The sequence below is a fragment of the Geotrypetes seraphini genome, chromosome 2 (assembly GCF_902459505.1).
Source record: "Geotrypetes seraphini chromosome 2, aGeoSer1.1, whole genome shotgun sequence".
NCBI lineage: Eukaryota > Metazoa > Chordata > Amphibia > Gymnophiona > Dermophiidae > Geotrypetes > Geotrypetes seraphini.
The window spans coordinates 363,982,338-364,007,271 of NC_047085.1; the positions used below are offsets into that span (position 1 = coordinate 363,982,338).

General features: G+C 40.2%; 1 long non-coding RNA gene across 1 annotated transcript in view; it reads left to right on the forward strand.

Moving 5' to 3' along the window:
* Positions 1-1,470: 1,470 nt before the first annotated feature.
* The window catches only part of LOC117353942, a 35,404-nt gene continuing 11,940 nt past the window's right edge, over positions 1,471-24,934 (forward strand). Inside the window, exons 1-2 of the long non-coding RNA XR_004538071.1 lie at positions 1,471-4,257; positions 8,298-8,389. This is a non-coding gene — a long non-coding RNA (uncharacterized LOC117353942). The remainder of the gene's footprint in view (positions 4,258-8,297; positions 8,390-24,934) is intronic.

A 24,934-nucleotide genomic window follows, 5' to 3' on the forward strand; every position in this document is an offset into this window, starting at 1 on the left:
AAAACACAAAATTAGAGGCAAATGAAATGTCAAAAACAACCAAATAATATTTATTTTTTATTTGGTGGAAATCTCATAAGAAGTCCTTCTTAGGAAACTTTAAGAGACATTTTGGGCTCCTTTTACTAAGCTGTGATAGCGGTTTTAGCGCACGCTCAGCACGCGTAGAATTGCTGCGTGCACTAGATGCTAACGCTAGCATTGAGCTGGCATTAGTTCTAGCCTCGTAGGGTGGGTTTACCGCGCGTGGCAATTCTGCGTGCGCTAAAAATGCTATCGCAGCTTAGTAAAAGGAGCCCTTTATGATTTTGTGACTCTTCACCATAATAAAGTAACTGGTTGTTTTTGACATTTCATTTGCTTCTAATTTTGTGTTTTCCTCCACCAAATAAAGAATAAATATTATTTGGTGGAAGGACATCTCTCTCGCCTTTTTCTTTGGTCTATTACTAGGCAAAATCTTCTCTCTGTTTGCTTGGTTGGCCTATTTTATAAAAACCTATAGGTGCCTAAGGGGCAATTCTATAAACTAGGCACTCACATTTATTTATTTCATTTTAGCATCATTTGATATATTACTGTGCGTAGCAATGATACATGCATGCCTGTTTAGAGTACTAGCTCTTACATGCATATTCAGGCCATGTTGCTACTATTTGCATTTCTGCCGTTACTTGTGACCTGGATTGGCCACTGAAGAAACAGGATATTGGGCTAGATGGACCATTGGTCTAACCCAATTTGGCTATTATTTGATGATAGATTAAGTGATATTAAAGTATAAAATGATTATATTTTATGTTACACTTAATGTGAGTTTTAAAAACGAATAAAGATTTATAAAAAGAAAAGCATTTATGTTGAAAACGTCCTAATCCTGACAATTTGGACATAGGTGTGGCCATCATAGCAATGGACTAGTCACAAAGACATCCCAAAAGAGCAATAGGAAACCTGGGAGGGCACTGCTTTGAGCTTCACATAAAGGGTGCCAGCTGTATATCTTACCATAACTCCCTTATAATTTATGGAGAGCCCCCAACCCCCTCCCAAAGACCCTACTATACTCTCCAGTGTACCACCCCAATAACACTTATGGCTACAGGTGGCACCTATATGGCAGTATAGTAGGTTTTGGGTGGGATCACACATTCTACCATAAATGTAGTGGTTAGAGTGGCTCATGGGCCTAGGTCTTCCTCTCTGTGGTTCACTAGAACTGTGGTGGTTCACCCACCATGCTTCTTAAGACACCTGTGTGCAGCTCTACTAGGCTTCCCCATACCAGATGCTGCTGTTTTAGAGACATGTATGCATCTTTTTGTTCTCATATTTGTGTGGTGGAAGGGGGGGTGTCAGTGAGTACTGGAGGAGTGTGGGAATTTCTTACCATTATGCATGCAGTGGTCATTTGGTCAGTTTGGGCACCTTCTAAAACAGGTCTAGTTCCAAATGTATAAGTTCCATCCAGGATGTCTTGAAAAATGTTTGTCACTGCAAGACGTCCATGCCTAACCCGCCCTTGAGACTGCCCAAAGCCCACCTATAACACGCCTCAACCATGCTCATCTTGTGCTCTGGATGCACAGAGGCTGGGACACCTCACTAGATGACCAGAAAGATGGTTGATTATCTGCACTTGGACTTCCTGGCAATTAGGATGTCCAAGTGCCAATTTAGGATGATTTTTGGTTCTTTATGTTTTTTGATTATGAATCTGTAGGGCTGGCTCTAGTATATCTGACAACTTTAGTCATGTGCCCCCCTTCACATCCGAGCCATTTTCCAAACTTCTTTCCTCTTTATCAATTCACCAAATCAACTCATATATAACTTCCACAAGTGATAAAGAACCAGTGTTATAGTGAGCTTAACTATGCATACGTCAATGCTCAGGTATCCAGGGATTTTCAGACAGCCACCCGAGTAGCATAACTCATGGAGATAAGATCCTCATTAATCCCAACCTAGCATTTATGACGTTTTAACTATTTTTTTCTTTTTACTTATTTCATCCATGTAATGTACTTTATGTATGTATATAAAGCCAACTTAGCTTTTATATATATGATTTCTGTCCCTTTAGCCGACGCGTTTCGCTATCACTTCATCAGGATGGGGAAATCTACAAAACATAAAGAAAGAGCATTTAAAAACTAAGCATTCCCTCCCAATTTCAATATAATAACAGGGGAAGCGCTCCAATTCTAATTACATACCTTGATTCATAATGCTTGCATGCTTCAACATAGTCTCTGGCAGCTTAAAATGGCCGCAGCGTTCTCTATCACTCTGTAGGGCTACTCCGCAATCCTCATTATGGTTGGCAGGGGACCTTGAGCTTCTGTTCATGCTCAAGGTCCACTAGGTTCCACCCGTCTTGAAACAGGAAGTTTGGAAGTAGTGAGACCCGGAAAGTCATGCACACGTGTGGATTTTCAAAACCCTGCACTGGCCTAGTCTTCCATATGCACACTGACTGAGTATTAGTGCCATCCCCCAAATTGAGCTGCCCTAGGCAGATGTATTGTCTTCTTATTGGTCAGAACAGCCATGTTAGATACCTGAGTTATCATAATAGACCACCAAATCTTAGGATGGACCCCAGATCTAAATAAAAGGCACTTGGTACTAATGCTTGCCTCAGAGCCTGTGCAAAAGCTAACTGGGAGCTACACATAAACTTTTTTGGCCTATTCAAACCATGTCCCTTTGAAATATTTTCTTCACAGTGTATCTATCTGTATGTTGAAATAGCAGATTTTTTTGAAACAGATGTTTTCACATTATGCAATCTAGATTTGTAAGTGCTGCTATTTCAATGTGTAGATGCTTCTAAAATGACCTCCAATATCTCTAATCATACCGAGAACTTTTATTTTTGTAATAGATGATTGGCATAATAGCTTCTCATTTTTATAATCCTATGTAGTATTATAATATTTGTGTTTTTGAATAGCATCTGTTTTGAGTAACATTAGAGTCCCATAGGTAGCGAGGAGATAATCCTTTGCATAATGTGAAAACAGCTTTGATCTGACGTGTGACAGGGGAATCTGTTTCTTCATGAGTGAAATATTTAAAGTAACTCTCTTGGGTAGGGGACCTTACATAGTACCTTGTGTATATATTCTGCTGGTGTCCTAGTTGCTGCATACACACCGACTCCTTGGGAATCCAAAAAGTTCTCTGGCATCTATATAGATAAAACGAAGACACAGAAGGCGTGAAATCACTAGTGACAGGAATGACAACATAAGTAGGAGAGGGAGAGAGAGTATAAAGATGTGTGTGCATGCTTTGCATTTTATTACTTAATAATACGTGGCGAATTAAATAGTAAGACTCATATATGGACTATGGAAATCGGAACACCTACAGCCCTACTAAATGAAACTACATAGGCTGCCCAAAACTGCAAGGATCATGTTTAAATTAGGCATCACTGCTTTTAAGAACCTGACAGGGAATTCCCCTGACTACCTAATAAAGTTGACTGTCCTGCTCCAGGATGCCTCCAACAGATATTCTACTAGAAATCTTTTCCACTTAAAATCCCCAGCATGTAACAATATAGTCTACCAGGCAAATTACCTTATCCATCCAATATCAATTAGCAAAATGCTGGAGCCAACTACCACTTATGCTACGATCTCGTGACCACTATCTCAGGTTCAGAAAACTTTTCAGCAGTATATTTGTACCAAAACATGGAGCCAACCCAGAGGTAACTGAAATGGTAATTGTAAAGCCCATTTTAAACAGTCTAATGCAACTCCTGGGACATAACAATGAGTCAAAGATGACATACTTAAATTCATAACTAGTATTTGTAACTATGACTTATCTGTATTAGTAACTAGTCTGATCTACCAGTACTAGCAATTCTATTGAATGTCTGTGTCAAACTGTCCATTGTAACTTCCTCGGTAACTGACTAAGGGCTAGATGCACTAAAGAGGATTGGTAAGACCATGTGGATCTGCTCTGATCCAATTTTTGGCAGATTCAAAAGAGCTACTGATGTACAAAATGAATGCATGCAAATGATTCACATGGAGGTTTATCATAATCCCTGTCTCTCTTGTCTGATTGATCGCTGTGAGAACTCTCACACATACGCAGAGCCGGCAGGGGAAGCCCAAACAGTTGAGAGGCAGGGGAAGCCCTGAAAGCAGCCTCCTGCCATATTTTGGACAGGTGAGCCTTGGAGGAGGAGTGACTGAGCATCCCACCTGCTCCCAACTTCCTTGAAAGGTATTGGGGGGGGCAGGGGTTTCAAGATTTTGGTTTATCGGGTGACCTCCGCTGGCAGGAGGGAGTGGGCATCCCTCCTACCTTTTTATGGGGAAGGGGGAGGGGATGCTTGGGGGGCACCTGGCACAGGTGGGTCAGCAGAGTCTATGCTGACATCAGCAAGAGGGCAGGCTGACAGCCCTACTAGGAAAGGAAACTTTTATGTTTATGTCAAATCTCCCTAAAGGATGCTTCTACGAATTTTTTAAAACACTCCCTACTTATCCATTAGATAACTAGGGGATGAAAATGAATCAGACAAAACCTCATATAAGTGTGGTCCGGATGTCACCTGACTTCCTGGAGGGGAGGTATTTAAATCTTGGCTGTAACACACTGCGGCCATTTTGAAATCTTGGGATTGGTCGCGTTGTGGGAAACCAACTCTAACTGAGGTAATATTTTTACTAAACTTGAAGTAAATGGTTTTCATAATTTGAATGAGTTTAGTCCTTACACAGATTTACTGTTTAATATGGGTTTTAATGTTCTAGGGATTACAACCCTGGTGAAACCCGAGCAGGGTGAAACATGTCGGTGACAGGATCCCTTAGAATGGACCACCTAAGCTAATCTAAGTATTAGCTTTATATTTATAAAAAGTTTTATCTATGCACTGATGCACTTTTTGAAAATCATCAATATAAAAAATTTAAAAAATAGTTGGATTGACCCGGTGAGGAATTAATGTATAAATCCAACCACTATGATATGCATTTGAGTGGCTGGTGGCATTTCTGAGGGTCTGTTAATAGATACTATATATAAATAAGAATAGTTGGGAAAATTACAAGGAGGTCTCAACATTGACCAACCTTTCATAATTTCTGTTGATACGTATTTCCCATCTAAATAGACTTTCTTGACTAAATAGTAACTTTATAGGTCATCTCCGATGAAAACTGACAAGAGTTTAGAAACAGTGCCCTGTAAAGAGGTTTCAATATGAGTCACCACTAATCAGACATCCTGTAGGGTAATTATCTTATCTTTAGGGAAAAAAAACCCTTAAATTTGACCCTGATACCATCTGAGCAGGAGTCAAACATTGCAAATCTATTGTTTCCGTACTTTGCTTTGAAAAATCTATACTTGCGTCCAACACTGATAGTTGTAAGGAAGGAGATTCTTCCCCAACTTTAGGGGCTGAATCAATCCTCCCTTCAGAGTTCACCAGAAGAGAGGGAGACAGACAGACCGGGAGGATAAGTTTACCTTGTCCTCTGTAGATGTTGCCGATATGGGTTATAGATGGCGGTCCATAGGTCCCATAGTAGAAGAAGATGGAGTAATCTTAGTTTTTCTTCTTCCCATATTTTTAAAGCTCTTAATACCTTGCTTCCTGCTCCTCCAAGCTCCGAAGGGGCTCAAAAGGAGCATGACCTGCCCCTTTGCACACACCCCTTTAGACTTGTGCCCACAGGCTCATGACTGGGGGCTGCGTACCGTGGCTTGCAGGTAATTTTGAAGAGGCCAAAAAGGACCTCTCTTCTCTGTGCTGGCTGCGGGGGGTGCCTGTATGATCTCCAAATGTGCCCTCCAGCACAGAACAGCCCTCACCTGTCGGATTTTTAGGATCATCAAAACCCTTCTTTGTGCAAAGCCAAGTGATGTTAGTGCATCAATTGCTTGGCTAGTTTTAGCTAATTTGCATGGCTGGATCAGAAAAAGGGTGATCGAAGGGAAAAACATGTGGTAAGCCTTTTTGTGCATCGGTTCAGCAAATGCAATTGCCGCTAAAGCTGTCAAAACAGGTTTACATTACATTACATTAGTGATTTCTATTCTGCCAATACCTTGCGGTTCAAGGCAGATTACATAAAAGTTTTCAGAAATTACATAAAAAGTTTACAGGAATAGAATCTGGGCCTTAACCTCTTGTAATGTAATCCAGGCTTGAACTGAATAGATAAAAAATGAATAGAAAACCTGATTACTAAATGTATGAAAAAATATGTTTTGTAAATTTTAGTTATTAGTAGGGAAACATCCAGGTCATGTATACCAGAAACAAAGCTGACAACACATAAACCAAAAATTGAAGCGGAGAAAAAATAAACCTCAATTGAGGGAGGTTGGGACTACACAAGTGCCCAACCATCCACTCATCATCACGGGTTTATAAAAAATCTCCATAAACATATATATGAATAATTGCTTCACTCGTTTTCATTCATACAAAATCTTATATAAATCACTTTTTTTCTTCTTTTTTTCTCCAAAATTATTGTTGTGTATAAACGTCAGTATGTAATGATACCGGCCAGAATCCCAAACTTAACCGAATTAATCAGCAAGGGCTACAGCTTAATTGCATTAGTGTATCTGTTTGAGAGGAGTCGGCTTTACTACCAATGAATTGTAAGAAGCATGGAGACAACAGAAGATGGCCTTTTTCCCCTGAAGTAGCCTTTGTCGGGCGAAACAGAAAGTCTTTTCTGTCGGGAGTAGGAGTTGGAAGCCTCTGGTGAAAAGCCTTTTTCAGATGAGTGTATTTTTTCTGCATTATTTGTGACTGTGTGCTCCATACCTTTAAGAACTCTTACACTAATGCAATTAAGCTGTAGCCCTTGCTGATTAATTCGGTTAAGTTTGGGATTCTGGCCGGTATCATTACATACTGACGTTTATACACAACAATAATTTTGGAGAAAAAAAGAAGAAAAAAAGTGATTTATATAAGATTTTGTATGAATGAAAACGAGTGAAGCAATTATTCATATATATGTTTACGGAGTTTTTTTATAAACCCGTGATGATGAGTGGATGGTTGGGCACTTGTGTAGTCCCAACCTCCCTCAATTGAGGTTTATTTTTTCTCCGCTTCAATTTTTGGTTTATGTGTTGTCAGCTTTGTTTCTGGTATACATGAACTGGATGTTTCCCTACTAATAACTAAAATTTACAAAACATATTTTTTCATACATTTAGTAATCATTTTTGTTTTGACCCTAATAAATTGATAGAAAACCTGATTAACATATCATAAGATAACATATCATTGCACTATATTTGGTCTTGCAGCGTTAGGGCTGTTTAAGGGCTAGATTCACTAAGCAAATTGATCATGTACTGATCGGTTTGCAACCCCTTAGCAACCAGATTTCCCTTTGGACCGATTCACAAACTCTCCAGTGAACCGCTTCAAATCTGTGCATGCAAATGAGGGGAAACGCATGCAAAGTAGGCAGGGACGTGATTCATCAAATAAATTTGGGATACCGATTGGGCTGGTCGATCAAGAATAGAAGCGACTACTGGGGACCATTCGCACAGGTCTCTGCCAATTCTCCTGCTCCATTGCCCTGCTCTCTGCCCAATCTTGCTGCGTAGGAAGAGGTTTGCAGCACCGTTCAACTTCGTGCAGCTTCTGTCCCTGCTTTGCTCTCTGCCCTAAGCTCCAACAATAGAAAAATTTCAGTCATACTCCCCCGCCTTTGCCACGGCGTGATCTGAAGAAAAAGTGCTTTCTAGCACATTTCAAAACAATAATCAAGGGTGCAGGGAAAGAAAGAGAAGGCAGGAAGAGAAATTGTGACTCTTTCTGCCGCCTTCCCTGCAGTGCGAGCCTGCGGGTTTAAAGCGGGGCTGCACGCCGCAGTTGGGCGGCAAGAGCAGGGCTTGGCTGGAAGGGGAGAGCAGGAGAGTCGGCGTGCGTTAAAAAACCCCAAACAAACCAGCAATAAAAAAAAGAAACCCAGACACAAAACGCATGCACAGGGAAAGCAGATGGTCTGCACGTGGGTGGGGATCGCACACCAGCGATCCGTGCTGGCAGAAGGGGGGCGTTCCTCCGATGGCCCCCATCTTCATATTAGAGTTTCAAGAATTCATCGGACCTGCCCTAATCAGCTTTGGAGCGGTACCGATCGGGCAGGTTCGTGAATCTAGCCCTAAGTCACTGTAAGGGCCATTTACCCCAACTTAAAACCCTAACGCTGCATGATACATTCATCCCTTAATCTTTTCTGCTTATGGTTATTTTTATGTATTATTTACAGGGTGAGGCAAAAAAACAACAACTCAACAACCTCCCTAGAGTCTTTATGTTGTTTTCTAAGCAACAGATTTGAATGTCAACAAGAAATTTCATGTACGTATTTACGTCTCCTTTTATCAAGGCGCGCTATGGGGGTTAGCGCGTCGGACATTTCATCATGCGCTAACCCCCGTGGCAGCCTAAAATCCTAATGCCTTGTCAATGGAGGTGTTAGGTACTAGCACAGCAGGCGGTTTAACCGCTATTGTGCCTTTGTAAAAGGACCCCTTAGTCACCCTATTTACATATTAATATTAAACATTTTATTATTTTAGGCTTTGTTGATATTACTGACATTTTAGTATTACCAAACTACCTAGTAATCTTTGCATGTTAAAAATGTTCAACTAAAACAAAATAAAGCAACTATTTAAATGATATAATGTGTCAGAATTTTACAGTCATGGTGAATTCTGAAAGTGCTCATCCTTTCTCTTTAGAGTCTAGATTTAAGGGCCAAGGCTAACGGCCTCTTTTGCAAAGCCACACGACAACAGCCCCAAAGCCCTTTAAATCTCTATGGGCTTCGGGGCCGTTAGCAAAGCGCAGCCGCTAGCGCGCCTTTATAAAAAAGGTTGTACATTTTGAGTAAAAGTAGGACAAAACAAATGGGGAAAGCACAGGTCCTTGTGGTAGGTTATCCTCGATCATCTGCAGCAATCATTGGAGCAATTGTTTACAGCTTTAGGTGGAGCTTGTGCTAGGCCTCTAACACTGCTCCACAGACAAAAGTCTACATCATTGTGATATCATTAACAGTAATCTAGTATCCCCCCCTGTTTTTTTTTCTTCAAATATTGGTAATTGTATAGTGCATCAAACAAACAGTGGGCTAATAAGTCTAAGGGAGCCATTCAGATATAGAACCAAACATCTTTCATCTTCAAATATAATAGCAAATTCTATGGTGCAGAAAGTGACTCAACACAGCTGTGTTTTGGCAAAACCCAAAAATGCCTGCATCAGGAGTCTCAAAAGCACTAAAACAAGAGCTTACATTTCAATAAATGATCTTATGTTCTTATCTTATTAAAAACAGAAATATAGAGGTAGATACAAATCAATTTCTTTTTTTTTTTTAATAATTTTTTATTCATTTTCAAACTTACAATAAGTGTGATTACATTACATTAGTGATTTCTATTCCGCCGTTACCTTGCGATTCAAGGCGGATTGCATCCAAACTAAAACAAAAATTAAATTCAAAATTTGAAGGAATAGAATAAGCGATGACATAGAATTTTTAAGGTAATATATGTTGGGTAAAGAGTTACCAAAGGGAAGTGGAGGTCTTTAGGAGATAAGAATAGGGTGAAATTATGAGTTTTAGATAATGTTTGGTAGATTAAAAAGTATTAGATAATATGTCCAAACAAATTAACAATAAATATATCACTTAATAATCATCAACGGTACAAATCAATTTCTAAAATAAAAGAAATGTGTACAAGAGTACAATTTTGTACAAAATACTGACATAATGATACAACAAAATAACAAAACATAAGCAAGCTAAAAGTTTTTTTAAAAAGATAACTTTCATTAATATTTTTAAATTAATGTGTGCATATATTCAAAAAGCCCAAAGCCAGAAAAATCAATGACAAAGGGTTGCTGTTCAAAAATTAGTCTATCACAGTGCAAACATTTTGGAATGTGTGAAAATCGTTGGGTAGTCATTCTGAAAGTCTGTAAATTCACCATGTTTAAAGATGGCACTATTCCACTTATCACTTAAATATAGATAGTAACAGCAAATAAAGTTGTAAAATTTATGTTGAAATTCTAAGGGGTTGCTGAGAAAGCAGCAAAAAACCTCCAGGAATTTTTTTTGGGGGGGGCCTCACCCTGTATATATTATTCTCCTGTTTTCTGCTTCGCAGATGATATCACAATTATCATCCCTTGCAGTACAGTTTTATCCAACAGTACTCAAATTATTGAGTCCGTGCTGAATCTGATGGATTCTTGGATGCAGGAATTTAAACTGAAATTAAATCAAGATAAGACCAAAGGCCTGTTTTAACAAAGCTGCGCTTGCGGCTGCCGCACGGCAATAGCCCCGAAGCCCTTTAAATCTCTATGGGCTTCGGGGCTGTTACCGCGCTGCAACTGCTAGCGCGGCTTTGTAAAACAGGCCGCAAATTCTTTTTTGCATCTTCACAAAAGATCTTTATTGAACCATCAAGTAAGATAAATTCATCATCTTACACCGTATGTTCAACAATCAAAATATTAGGTGTTGCTTTTGATCGACATCTGACCATGAAGAACCAGATTGATGCTGTGATTTGTAAGGGATATTACACTTTGTGGAAATTATGTGCCATCAGACCCTACTTTGAAATTTCTGTCTTAAAAATTCTCGTTAAGCCTTCTTGACTACTGTACTATCATCTGTTTGTCAAGTACTAAGAAAAATATGGCCAGACTCAAATTAATACGGAATACCGCGGTCAGATTAATCTATGACCTGAAGAAATACGATCACGTGACTCCATTTTATTGTGAGCTACACTGGCTTCTTGTGGAGGCCTGTGTGGTTTTCAAATTGGGATGTTTGTGTTATAAAGTTGCTTTTGGATCGGCCCCATCATATTAAGTTGATATATTTCTTATAGCATCTCATAGAACAGCAGAAAGTCACACGCTCTTTTCGTCTTTCCATCAGTTAAGACATGCAAAAGTAAGAATTATCTTGAACACACACTAGCATATCAAGCAGCACGCCATGACAGAGACTTTCAACACTTATTGCTTACATCTTGTTCTTACGAACAATTTAGAAAACAACTGAAAACTTTCCTTTTCTCAAAATTTCTGACCTAACAATTCCCACTGTATCTTTTTAATAAGCTTTTGTAAACCACAAAGAATTCATGGTTATGCGGTCTAGAAATCCGATGTTTTGTTATGTTATTACAGTTCACCGTTTCAAATTGATTTAATATAGCACAAAATCATGACAGCTGGGTAGTTCACAATCTAAAATAATACAGAAAGAAATGAGTAAAGGAATGAAAGGGAAGGGTGGCCTAAGTTACAAACTCAATCATATAAAAATATAAATACCCCCCCCCCCCAAACACACACACACACACACACACACACATACACTTTTACAAAGCTGTGCTGCAACGGCCCTAAAGCCCTTTAAATCCCTATGGGTTTCGGAGCAGTTACCACAGTTGCCCACACTAAATGGCTTCATAAAAGAAGCCTAATATTTTTAGGAAAAACATTAAATGACATTCATACCATAATTAACTATATGCTATAATTATAGTTATAGCTGAGACACATAAGGAAGAGAGGAGGTGAGAATGAAGACATGATAAGTGAAAACAAGCAAGGTTGCCACCAGGAGGCTAGCCACTTGAATTCCAAACCACACAAAATAATAAAGGCCTTTCTTTTTAAAGACACATTTGGTGTATAATAATCCTTCTAAGGACTGTAACGGAAATCTGTTCCTTGCCATTTTTAATCATTTTAGCTTATTTTACATTATTCTAGACCACTGTTCTTCAACCGTCGGCCGCGGACCGGTGGCAATCCGCAGAAAATTTCTGCCGGTCCGTACACGGCCGGCAAGATCAAGTCGGCAGTTAAATTTCCTGCCGACTGTGCTTCCTCCCGACTGCGGTTCCTGACGACTGCTGTTCCTTCCAGCCTCAGGCGATCAAGACAGGCTGCCGACATCGGGGCCTTCCCTCTGTGAGTCTCGCCTGTTAGGAAACAGGAAGTTGAAACAAAATAGGCGGAACTCAGAGAGTGAAGGTCCCGACGTCGGCAGCCTGTCTTGATCGCCGCCCCTGCCGAGTTGCTGAAGAGGCTGCGGGGAAGTTGCAAGTAGAACGGAGAGAGCTGCAGATACAGGTGCAAGTGGAGGGAGATGGTCAGCGTGTGCGAGCAAGATCCTGGGGAGCCTTCACAGTGGCTGTCTCCCCTCCCACCAACTCTCCTACTTGCCAGGGCAGTGATTTACTGGCAACTTCCTGCAGGCAAGTACTGAGAGCTGCTGGAAGGGGAGGAAGCCACTGTAGGAGGCTGGGAAGCTGCTGGATAAAGGGAGAGCTGTTACTGGACTTGGAGGGAGTTAGAAGGAGAGATGCTGCTGGGAGGGGAAGAGGGAAAGGGATGGGAAGAGAGTTAATGTTGGATAGAGGGAGGAGGGAAGGGAGAAGGAAAAAAGAAAGGAGGGAAGGGGGAAAGAAAAAAGGAAGGAAACAGCTGGCAGGGAGATTACAGGAGGGGAAGGGGATCAGGGTGGAATGGAGAGATCAGATGAGGGAAAGGGGAGAGAGGAATGAGAAAGTAGAGAGACATTGATGCTGGAAAGGGGGGGTAGCAGAGAAATGAGAGAGGGATAAAGATGCTAGTAAAAGATATGGAGAATTTGAGCTATAAAGAATGCCTCAGAAAACTGGGATTGTTCACCCTCGAGAAGAGGGTCTGCACATGCGCGGGGATTGCTATAGCGCAATCCATGCATGCAGATGGCAGCGTTCCTCTGATCACCCTCATCTGCATGTTGGAGTTTGCTGAATTTGTCAGACCTGTCCAGGTCGGGCCCGATCGGTCAGGTTAGTTAATCCTGTCCTAGTGACTTGCCCAGTGTCATAAGGAGCAGCACTGGGATTTGATCTCACAACCTCTGGGTGCAGAGGCAGCAGCTTAACAAGTGAGCTACAGCCCTTCCTCTCCAAGTCACAGCTGTTCCACATAAAAGTCAGTTCCAACTTTATACATTAACCCATAGCTAATTAAGTTCTGAATATCACACTTGCCTTCCCCCCCCCTTTTTTTTTTGCTAAGCTGTAGTAGAGGTTTCTAATGCAGTCTGGGGTGCTAAATTCTCCGATACTGCTCTGACACTCATAGGAATTCTATGACCATCAAAGCATTTAGCACTCTGGGCAAAGTAAAAGGGGGTGGGGGGTGGGATTAACCAGCTATGTGTTGAACAACAGCGGTTTGGTGAATTACAGCGTTTCTGAAGACAACACCAGCATGTCAAGATAAGTTTTGTAACTTTTGTCTTGTTGATTTTCCCTGTGCACAGTGGTGGATGTATAACCCATATTGAAAGTTACATTTTTCTAACGTGGAGTTTTCTCCCTGTGATATTTAATTAAAACGGCTAGAAATCCGGTTGGATTGCCGTCTCACATTGAATGAGTTGAGGCTTTTTCTCCACTGATTATTAAATGTGTGTTTCACAGGGTAGCCCCACCCCTTGGCTTATAACATTATTTTTTGGTTTTGTTAAATGTATTACTGTTATTTTATTTATTTTTTTTCTTGTGAGACTTACATAAAGTTATCTAGACATTTTTATCTGGATTATCAGTGCTATCAATCCCAATGGTTTCTGTCAATATTTTTATTAGTAAAGAAAAAAAATAAATCCTTAAAAAAGCAGCAGGATCTGTTGTAAGAGAAAAAAAAGTTCTCAACTGGTATCAAAAGTTAAATTCCCATGCTACAAACGTAATTATTTTAATGTACAGTACATGTAATGAAGATTCTCTAATTTTATCATACAGATCTCTGAGGTTGCAATATGGGACAAAGCAATACGTGTTCATTAATTGAACTGTGGTTAGAATGTGGCAGGGCTTCATTAATAATGGGGCCTGTGCACTAACAGATGGACAAATTGGCAGCTAGCATGCATTCCCTGCCAATTTTACTGCCCAGGTTAAAATGCTGATTAACAGCATATAGAGATAATCCTATAAAGAGAAAGTCAACATTTAAGCACCATGAATACATATATATGCACAGATATACCCCACTTTTAGACTAGGGGTTCTCTTACTAGGGCGCGCTAGGTCATTTTAGCACATGCTAAATGCTAACACATGCTAACGTGTTCATTATATCCTATGGACGTATTAGCGTGCATTAGCATGTAGCACACGCTAATTTTTAGCGCGCGCTAAATTGGCTACCGCACTTTAGTAAAAGGACTACTAAGAGTCACTATAAGATGAAAGAGAAAGCCTCAGGTCTCTGGCAAGCCTTCACTTAAGCTCAACCACCTGCGCCCATATCATTGGCATAAAAAACTTTCATCAAAAGTGACTAATTGCTACATCAGTGGTTTTATGGGACCCAGATTCTCTACAACTTAAGCTGACTGTGTCAAAACCTTTAGTTCTTTTTTCATCTTATTTAGTCCCTTTTCAGTCAGTCATGGCCGCTTCTACAGGGCAAATGGACTTTCAACATTATGCATGCAGCTTGAATCGTCGTGCTTCGATCTCTTTGTCACTCCTGCCTATGTCACCACCAGGTTTCAAAACAGCAATTGTGAACTCTGGCTACACACTTTCTGTACTACTAGGGTCTTGATGTGCTGCGTTAATGTGATGGTGCAAAATATTTGAGGTGTGGTCGTACCATGCAGCAATAGAAAGGTTTTATAATATTCTTAGTTTTGTTCTCCATTCCTTTCCTAATTCCTAACCTTTTATTTGCTTTCTTAGCCACTGCTGCGTGCTGAGTAGTGGGCTTCAATGCATCAATGATGACATAAATTATTTTCCTGGGCAAGGACTCCTGATATGGAACCTTGCATCATAGAGATATAGTTTGCGTTCCTCTTCACTACATGCATTACTTGTGACCTAACAACTTTGAATACCTTTGTGTCATCAGCAAATCTGCTCACCACATCTGTTATTCCTACTTTCAGATCATAAATATGTTAAAAAAAACCCAGTAGTCCCAGCACAGATTTCTGAAGAACTCCACTATTTACTGACCATTTAACTCCATGCTCTGTTTTCAGTCTTTTAACCAGTTCTTAATCGGCAGTTGGACACTGTCTCCTATCCCATGACTTTCTAATTTCCTCAAGAATCCATTGTAGCAGATTTCTAGGTCTCGCCGTGTCTGTGTAGAGAAAACCGACGTTTCAGCCATACATGAGGTATTTTATCAAATGCCTTTTGAAAATCCAGATACATATCAACCTGCTCACCTTTATCCACATGTTTATTCACCCCTTCAGAGAAATGTAGTAGACTAGTGAAGCAAGTTTTCTCTTGGCTATGTATATGCATAGAAAATGTATTCTTTAAGATAGTTTCAACCATTTTCCCTGGCACCAACTTCAGACTCACTAGTCTATATTTTCCCAGGTCATTTTTGAAACTCTTTTCAAAAACTGGCATTACATTACTACCTATGGAGAATTCAGGAAATGCCTGAAAACACATCTATTCCTGAAATACTTAGGAAACCAACCTATTCAATCTTAGTCCTTAACAAACGACCGTAAGAACCACCAATCGCTAAGTCTGTACTTTGTTTATTCATTCCATCTGTAACTTTGTTTATTCACTCAATCTGTAACATTTCTAATCATTGTAAACCGCATAGAACTTCACGGTCCTACAGTATATAAACTGTTATTATTATTATTAGTCATGCTCCAATCTTCTAATACTGCATTTGGTTTTAGAGATAAATTACAAACCACTACTAATACCTCTGAATATTCTTTTTTTTTTACTTTTATCTGTACTCGGATATGTATACCATCTAGTCCAGGTGATTTGATACTCTTTAGTTTGTCAAATTGCCCCATTAAATCTTTCAGGTTTACAGAGATTTGTTTCAGTTCCTCTGATTACTATTAAATACCATTTCAAGCATGGCTATCTCCCCCCACATCTTCCTCAGTGAAGACTGAAGCAAATAATTCATTTTGTCTGCTATGGCTTTATCTTCCATGAATGCCATCATTATTCCTCTATCATCTAGTGGTCCAACTGGTTCTTTTTACAGCTTCTTATTTTGAGTGTTCCTAGAAAAGTTTTTATTATGTGTTTTTTTATCTCCTGGCCAAGCTTCTTTTCAAAGTCCTTCTTTGTAGATAATGATTAGTCTTCAATCTTGTGATGTTCTGGTGGAGCCAGGGTACCTTGAGGAAACCATACACAATGATAAGCTAGTTTCTTCTTTTCCTCAGTGTAAGAGGGGTTCCCATGACCTCATACATCCAAACATGGCAGCAACTTAAGCAGTTCTGATATCTGTATAATTCAGTCTCATGCCTTAGCCTTTTAGTATATTAGCTTAGATAGGTGAAGCCTATATACTATGCTATCTTGTTGAGCCTTTTGCTTGAGGTTTTTTTTCCAGTAACTAGGATTAATGGCTAGGGAGGATATGGAAAGTAAAAGACAAAATTTCACTATTGAGATTGAGTTAAATAGACAGGGAGAGTTTCCTTCTATATCTCACTAATTAAAATAGTTATTTCTCTGTTCTCTTAACTTATCTCATCATCTGTCCCTTTCAGGAAAATGTCAGAAGGCTCACTGGATACACTAGATTGCTTATCAATAGGTCAGAGGGGTGTGTGGAGGTCAGTTCCTTCCAAATTTCAACAGCATAAGCAAAACAGATATTTTTCTGTATTTTGTTTAAAGCTTCAGAATGGGTTTCAGGATTCTCAGCATATTTTCAACATTTCTCTTAAGTCCAATATTAAGGATTGTGACCATAACAGTGCCATCTATTTTCTCTCGATTTTGTTCACAAACTGTCATCAGAATAGGCCAGTCCTTCCTGTATACTGTTCAAAATAGTCCACTACAGAGGTCCATCTAACACAGGGGTGTCTAACCTTGGCCCTTGCCATGTCAGGTTTTCAGGATTTCCCAAATGAATATGCATGAGATCTATTTGCATACAATGGAAGCAGTGAATGCAAATAGATCTCACGCAAATTCATTGGGGGAAATCTTGAAACCTTGACTAGATTGTGGCCCTCAAGGACCAACATTGGACAACCCTGATCTAACATCTTATGAAGTGTTAGTTTTGTTCCACCCATTCTTTTCAGAGCTGGTACTGTAAAATAATTGTTATGGAAGTACAAGCTATTTAGCAATCTTAATGACACCAGTCTATATTTCTGGGACACTGAAATCTATGGCTAGGAGGTGAAGTAAATGAGCATTGCAACCATATGCTATTAGCCTGGTATTCTCTTCATGCTTTTCTAAATTTCTTCTCAGCTTGGATACATTTGCAGCATTGTCTGTGACTAAACTGCGTACTAGACATTTGATTTTTTGTTCACATTTTATTTTAGTTTTTGCTGCTACTTCCTGTAAATATTCTGCTGAATATATATTTCCTGAAGGATTAATTTTTTCTGCAAGAAAGACATTCACTTCTTCTGTTGTTATACAAGCACATACAAAAGGATCATTGTGGACATTAATCCACCCATCAAGACTTAGGTTAACAATTTTATCCTCTAGTCCTGTTGTACATTTCTCCATTTTTCTGTCATACACTTTATCCAGCAGTTTCTCTGCATTATCTGCTCAGCTAGGTGAACTGTATCCTGGTCTCAGAGACTGAACTACATTATTGAAGTGTGAGTTTTCAATCAGACAGAGAAGCGATTGTCACATAAACAAACTGGACAATTTTTTCATCAATTACCTTTTTTTTTGTAAGCTACTGGTTTTTATCACAAACTTATCTATGATGGGTCCTAAATGGTCAGATTTTTTCTTTCTTTTAGGTGATATAATATGGATATGTGATGTTAATGATGTGACTGAACACTAACCTGGACAGATAACTCTGAAACTAAAACAGAAAAATGATGATCTCGAAGGTGGATAGCTTCCACAATCTTTCAGGTTGATGATAGATTCCCCTAAACAAAAAAGTCAATGGTGTTATTTTGTTATTGATACCACTTTTGTTTATTTAGTATTACTCTTTGTATTCACTGCCACTTGGTACTGCCCAAAAATAAATATTTGCTTGTTTCAACTCTATTTCTTTATAACAACTGCATCAAATTATTACTTCAGTAACATACAGCAATAATAACAAATATATTTTTGCTCAAATATGATAATTCATCAAGGCAATCTTTATGAAATATGATGAAATCAAAATATTTACCAACTTGAAGATCCTGGCTGGTCAAACATGTTCCTTTGGTCATCTTAATCAAAGCACTTCTCATGATGTCATTTAATCTGGGCCACCACGCCTTGCATTTCTTTGTTGCAGTATTTACATTTTGCACACATGCCTGCCTTACCCATACGTAGAGGAACTTCATTAAAATATTCCCAAACTGGGCCTCTTTTATGACCTGCTGCCATTATAGGTTTTCTCCTCCAAGGAGAGAATATTATAATAAGCCTCAGGCTGTACACACAAAGATCCCAAGACTTGTATTCTGCTTAAAAGGTTTCACTTTCATTTTTACTACTTGCCCCTCCCTCCTCAAACTTAGCTCCTTGTGTAAATATATGAACTTAGCACTTAAGAGGTAAGGAGTTGATTCTGTGTACCTCAATTTTTAAAGGAACAATGGGGCTAAGGTCTTTTTCTCAATTCTGTATATTTTATAACATTTTTGCTGTGAAGAGGATATTATCTCTGCAGACACAAATTCACAGTTTTGAGAAATGCAAATCCAAGCATCTGTGATAATTTCTTCTAGATAGAAAAATTGCCTATGACATTATGAATGGATTAATTTACCAAAAATGTACACATTGAATGAACATATCACTGTGTCAGATATCTATACCCACTACAACCTCCCCAAACCTGAAATGTTCTGTCTAAATTAGATTGTAAGCTCTTCTGAGCAAGAACTGTCTATTGTATATTAAAATGTACAGCACTGTGGTAAAAAACTGAACGCTCTTCCGGAGGCTATTATAGGGGAAAACACCCTCCAGGGATTCAAGACAAAGCTAGACAAGTTCCTGCTGAGCCAGAACGTATGCAGGTAAGGCACTGGTCTTTGACCTAAGGGCCGCCACATGATTGGACTGCTAGGCACGATGGACCACTGGTCTGACCCAGCAGCGGCAATTCTTATGTTCTTATAAATAGTAATAGTAGTAGTAGTAATTAAAAATGAATCCTTATTTCTTGATGAATAACTAGAAAATGACAAGGGGAAAAATTTGTCTCTGTCACTGCCCCATCCCTGCAACCACTGTCCCAGTCACCACCCCATCCCTGCGACCGCTGTCCCCGCCCCATCCCTGCGACCGCTGTCCCCGCCCTGTCCCCGTAATCACTGTCCCTGCCTCGTCCCCGCGACTACTGTCCTCGCAGCATCCATACAAGCCTCAGTACTGTAATATTTAGCTTATTCCTTCCTTATAAATCAAAGTTCTGGCTGCTGAACCAGAGAAAGAGATGTTCAGCTGGCAGGGCTTTGTTTATAAATTTTTATAAACACAACTAATATACTACTTTATCCTAAAGCAAAAAAAAATAAAATAAAATAAATAGAATTTTCTACCTTTGTTGTCTGGTTTCTGCTTTCCTCATCTTCTCATTCAATTCCTTTCATCCACTGTCTGTCTTCTCTCTGTGTCTTCCATTTGCTCTGTTACTGTGCCTCTCTCTTCACCTCCCCCCCCCAATTGGTCGGGCACCCATCTTCTTCCCTCTGCTTCCCCCATAGTCTGGCATCTCTGTCTTCTTCCCTTCCAGCATTTTCTCCCCATTCTCTGTTCCCCATTTCCCTTCAGCGTCTTCTCCCCACTCTGTCTTCCCCATTTCCCTTCAGCGTCTTCTCCCCATTATCTGTTCCCCATTTCCTTTCAGCATCTGTTCCTCTCCATCCCCATTCAGCGTCTATTCCTTTCCTCCACCACCCTTCCCTCTCGCCACCTCACTGCCCTTCGGCACCCCTCGCATGGCTCCCTCCCTCCTTCCTACCTACCTGAATATATCTATCTCCCTCCCTCCCCCTTTGTGGTGCATTTTAAGATTGAGTAGCTTGTTCAAAGCCGTCGGAGCCTGCGAGCAGTAGCTTGCATCTGTGGGCGGAAACCGGAAGTTGCATCAGAGGAGAAGCTTCCGCCCACAGATGCACATGACTTAATGCAGGCTCCGATGGCTTTGAACAAGTTACTTAATATTAAAACGCGCCACAAAGGTAAGGGGAAGGGAGATAGATTCGGGTAGGTAGGAAGGAGGGAGGGGGCCGCGCGCAGTCACCCTTAACTGAGGGGACAAGGCCATTCACTACTCCACAGGGCAGTGAACAGCCTTGTCCCTGTACCCGTAGCGAGCACTTCCCCCCCCCCCCCTATTTCAGCGGGTAACAGCCACCATGTCATTCTCTAGTAGAAACCTCTATCGTGGCTTTGTAAAAGGAGCCCTAATTTAATTTCAAAAATCCAATTACAATTTAAAAAATTGGAGTTTTTAAAATTCATTAATTTTTCTCTATCTTGATAATAAATATGCAATTAATCACATGTAAAGGAGTATGGTTTACCCAGTTGGTGAGTGACATGCAATGTACATAAGAACATAAGAGTAGCCTTACTGGGTCAGACCAATGGTCCATCAAGCCCAGTAGCCCGTTCTCATGGTGGCCAATCCAGGTCACTAGTACCTGGCCAAAACTCAAACAGTAGCAACATTCCATGCTACCGATCCAGGGCAAGCAGAGGCCTCCCCCGTATCTTAATAACAGACTATGGACTTTTCCTCCAGGAATTTGTCCAAACCTTTCTTATAACCAGCTACGCTATCTGCTTTTACCACAACCTTTGGCAACGCTTTCCAGAGCTTAACTATTCTCTGAGTGAAAACATAGTTCCTCCTAGTTTTAAAAGTATTTCCCTGCAAATTAATCGAGTGTCCCCTAGTCTTTGTAATTTTGATGGAGTAAAAAATCGATCCACTTGTACCCTTTCTACTCCACTCAGGATTTTGTAGACTTCAATCATATCTCCCCTCAGCTGTCTCTTTTCCAAGCTGAAGATCCCTAACCATTTTAGTCTTTCCTTGTAAGAGAGGAGTTCCATCCCCTTTACCATCTTGGTTGATCTGCTTTGAACCTTTTCTAGCACCGCTATATCTTTCTTGAGATAAGGAGACCAGAATTGAACACAATACTCCAGGTAAGGTTGCACCATGGAGTGATACAGAGGCATTATAATATCTTAAGTCTTGTTAACCATTCATTTTTAAATAATTCCTAGCATCTTGTTTGCTTTATTGGCTGCCGCCACACATTGGGTGGAAAGTTTCATTGTATTGCCTACAATGACACCCAGATCCTTTTCTTGGGTACTAACCCCTAAGGTGAACCCTAGCATCCAGTAACTGTGATCTGGGTTATTCTTCCCACTATGTATCACTTTGCATTTGGCCACATTAAATTTCATCTGCCACTTGGACGCCCAGTCTTTCAATTTCCAAAGGTTTGCCAGCAATAGAACTGATTTAAACAGCTTTGAGATGAAAGATGTTTAAACAACAATAACAAAACCCTACCCACTGTGAACATTACCAGATTTTTAATGGTTTCTTAGTGGAGTTTTTTCCTTGTGTCTACTAACCATATGCTTTTTTAGCTCTGCTAATTAATTTTTCTGAGATTAAAAAGGTCATTTCTAGTTTTTATCATTCTAGATTCATTAACTAAGCATACAATAGACTTGTCTGATATAGGTTGGGTTATGACCATGTGGTTGCTTGATTGTCATTTGCAACGGATTCAGGCACATACAAATAGTTTAGGTTTGATTTGCTCATTCTCAGTGTATTTTTTAGAGCCTAAATAGTCCTGGAGTAATGACTATTTGGTTCATCAAGGTTTTTAACTTTAATTGTTCTTCATTTGTCAAAACTAATGTCTTTTTTGTCCATTTCATATATGTTATAAATGTTTTGTGATTGCATGGGGTTTATATTTCAAAGTACAATTCAGGTTTCAATGGGGGAATAGAAATTAAGAATGTGGATTTGTGTTTGTTATATCCCCCCTACCACAAGATTTTTTGAATTTTTTTGTTGTTGGTGTTATATGAGCATCTATTAACTCAAGGCTGTAAACCATAAACCAAATGGGGAATTCCTAGCAATAGTGTTAATGATCCTCCCTGTCCAGGGTATTCGGAACCCAAACAAAAACCCTTGCTTTAAAACTTGAGATTCCTTGCACCTCTGATAGCAGTCCTGCCGTGGTTTCATCACTGAAACTTTAACTGAGGTATGCACATGGACCAACAGAAGCTGGAAAGCAGGGAGCACCACACTTAGGGCAACTGGGTTGTGCATGCCCTGTGGCACAGATAGAACAAACGTCTGAATTTACAATCGGCAAAGGGACATGTGGAATAGTTAAACATCCAATAAAAGTTTGATCCCCCTTCTGGTGAGACAGAGCTAATTGATCCCCTGCTGATGAACAAAAAGAGACCCCTTCCCAATCCCAGCACCGGACTCTCGTTGGCCCCTTAGAGGACATGAATTCCAACCACTGATTAACAACCTGTGTACCCTAGGACATGTGTATATTCTTCTCCATCTTATTCCTAAATGCCACGCCTTCTTAAATCTAGACAATCTGTCTCCATCACTTCTTCCACCCATCTACCACCCTTTCTGTAAAAAAGTGTTTACTTAGATTACACCTGAGCCTATCATCTCTTAAATTCATCCTATACCCTCTCATTCTAGAGCTTCTTTTCAAATTAGAGACTCAACTCATTTATGCCACGTAGATATTTAAATGTCTCTTATCATATCTCCCCTCTCACGCCTCTCCTCTAAAGTATACATATTGTGATCTTTAAGTCTGCCCCCATAGGCCTTATGATGAAGACCAGACACCATTTTAATAGCCTTTCTCTTTTTGAAGGTGTGGTATCCAGAATTGTACACAATATTCTAAATGAGGCCTCATCAGAGTCTTATACAAGGGCATCAATACCTCCTTTTTCCGACTGGCCATACCTCTTCCTATGCCTCCTAGCATACTTCTAGCTTTTGCCATCACCTTTACAACCTGTTTGGCCTCTTTAACATCATCACATTTTGATGCTCAGTCTCTGAAGGTCCTCTTGCAATATTTCACAATCCTCTTGCGATTTAACAACTTTGAACAACTTTGTGTCATCGGCAAATTTAATTATCTCACTAGTTATTGCCACATCTAGATCATTGATAAATATTTTAAAAAGCAGTGGTCCTAGCATAGACACCTAGAGAACCCCACTATTTACATAAGAACATAAGAAATGCCTCCGCTGGGTCAGACCTGAGGTCCATCGCACCCAGCAGTCCGCTCACGCGGCGGCCCAACAGGTCCAGGACCTGTGCAGTAAATTTCTATCTATACCCCTCTATCCCCTTTTCCAGCAGGAATTTGTCCAATCCTTTCTTAAACCCCAGTACCGTACTCTGCCCTATAACGTCCTCTGGAATTGCATTCCAGGTGTCCACCACACGTTGTGTAAAAAAGAACTTCCTAGCATTTGTTTTGAATTTTCCCCCTTTCAACTTTTCCGAATGCCCTCTTGTTTTTTTATTTTCTGAAAGTTTGAAGAATCTGTCCCTCTCTACTCTCTCTATGCCCTTCATGATCTTGTAAGTCTCTATCATATCCCCTCTTAATCTTCTCTTTTCCAGGGAAAAGAGTCCCAGTTTATCCAATCTCTCAGCGTATGAAAGGCTTTCCATCCCCTTAATTAGTCGTGTCGCTCTCTGAACTCTCTCGAGTAATGCCATATCCTTCTTAAGGTACGGTGACCAATACTGGACGCAGTACTCAAGATGTGGACGCACCATTGCCCGATACAGCGGCAGGATAACTTCTTTCGTTCTGGTTGTAATACCCTTCTTGATTATACCTAGCATTCTATTCGCTCTCTTAGCGGCAGCTGCGCACTGTGCTGTCGGCTTCATTGTCATGTCCACCATCACCCCCAAGTCCCTTTCTTGGGTACTCTCATTCAATAACATCCCTCCCATTGCATAATTATACCTCGGGTTTTTGCTTCCCACATGCAATACTTTACACTTCTCAACATTGAATTTCATCTGCCATCTCTCTGCCCATTCCCCTAGTTTGTCCAAGTCTCTTTGCAATTCTTCTCAGTCCTCCTTTGTCCGAGCTCCACTAAATAGTTTGGTGTCGTCTGCAAATTTTATTATCTCACACTTCGTCCCTGTTTCTAGATCATTTATGAATATGTTAAAAAGCAGCGGCCCGAGCACCGAGCCCTGCGGAACACCACTCGTGACCTTTCTCCAGTCTGAGTAGTGGCCCTTCACCCCTACTCTCTGTTTCCTACCTTCTAACCAGTTTCTGATCCATCTATGCACGTCTCCGTCCACCCCATGGTTCTTCAGTTTTCAGAATAGACGTTCATGAGGCACCTTGTCAAAGGCTTTCTGGAAATCTAGGTATATGATGTCTATGGGGTCTCCTCTGTCCATCTGTTTGTTAATTCCTTCGAAGAAGTGAAGTAAGTTAGTCAGGCACGACCTTCCCCTGCAGAAACCATGTTGGCTGGTTATCAGAAGTTCGTTTCTTTCAAAATGTTCATCGATGTTTTCTTTTATCAGTGCTTCCGCCATTTTCCCCGGAACCAAGGTCAGACTCACCGGTCTGTAGTTTCCCGGGTCACCTCTTGATCCCTTTTTAAAGATGGGCGCAACGTTGGCTATCTTCCAATCCTCTGGAATCACACCTGTTTTCAGAGATAGGTTGCAAATTTGCTGCAGTAGTTCCGCTATTTCCTCCTTTAGTTCCTTCAGAACCCTTGGATGGATTCC